Source organism: Cynocephalus volans, chromosome X (genome assembly GCF_027409185.1).
Source record: "Cynocephalus volans isolate mCynVol1 chromosome X, mCynVol1.pri, whole genome shotgun sequence".
NCBI lineage: Eukaryota > Metazoa > Chordata > Mammalia > Dermoptera > Cynocephalidae > Cynocephalus > Cynocephalus volans.
Genome location: NC_084478.1, coordinates 94,387,475 through 94,388,551, shown reverse-complemented (window position 1 = coordinate 94,388,551; position 1,077 = coordinate 94,387,475). Strand labels below are relative to the sequence as shown.

General features: G+C 27.9%; 1 non-coding gene across 1 annotated transcript; it reads right to left on the bottom strand.

Annotated features, from left to right (window-relative positions):
* Positions 1–644: 644 nt before the first annotated feature.
* Positions 645–752, bottom strand: LOC134368801 (U6 spliceosomal RNA). Its single transcript, XR_010022503.1, has one exon. It is a non-coding gene; the product is annotated as a U6 spliceosomal RNA (small nuclear RNA).
* Positions 753–1,077: the final 325 nt, after the last annotated feature.

The window sequence follows — 1,077 nt, the reverse complement described above, 5'->3', positions numbered from 1 at the left end:
TTTCATATTGAAATTTTCTATTTCTGTATTCATTCTGTCAGTATTACTTCATATATTTTGAGATTCTCTTGTTAGGTGCATATATTATAATAATTCCTATATATTCTTGATGAATTGGCCCTTTTGTTATTATAAAACATTTTTTTTCTGTAGCAACACTTTTTGTCCTAAAGTTTATTTTGCCTGATAATAGTATAGACCCTCCAGCTTTCCTCAGGTTACTGTCTGTATGATGTACTTTTCCCATCATTTTACATTCAACCTATACGTGTCTTTGAGTCTAAAGTGAATCACCTGCAGATAACTTACAGCTGGTTCTTTTTTTTTTTTTTTTTAAGAAAAAAATCAATTCTACCATTCTCTGTCTTTGAGATTTTAATTCATTTATATTTATTATAATTACTGATGAGGTAGAATTTATGCTTACCAGTGTGCTATTTTTTCTATATATCTTATGCCTTTTTTTGTTTCTCAATCCTTTCATTACTGCCTTCTTTTGTACTAAGTATTTGCTAATATAACATTTTAATTATCTTGTCATTTCTTTTAATCCCTATTTTTCAGTTATTTCCTTAGTGCTTGTCTTTGGGATCAGTGTTAACCTTTTACTTCCTAAAAATCCAGTTTGGATTAATAACAACTTAAACATTATGGAACACTTCATGAATTTGTGGGTCTTTCTTTGAATCAGAGCTGTGGTAATCTTCTGTGTATTATTCCAATTTTAGTATATGGGCTATCAAAGTGAGTACTATTTGGTTCAATTTTAAAATTTCTATTTTTTGTTGATATTTTCTTTTGTTTTTTGTTGTCTTGAAGGAAAATATATTAAAAACAAACAAACATTTGTACAAAGAGTAGGTAGGTTAAATTCTATAACTTCTAATTACATAGAATCTGGTAATGGGAAGTCATGTATTATGGTTGAAATGCAAATACTCTGTAGAAAAAAGATTTTGAGTTAGAACTAAAACTTTCCCAGCTTGATTCAAGAAAATGGGAGGACTAGAGTTTTGTTTTTCTCAAAGGATACATTTCTTTTACCTATTTTTGTTGATATTTTCTATTTTGTAAAAC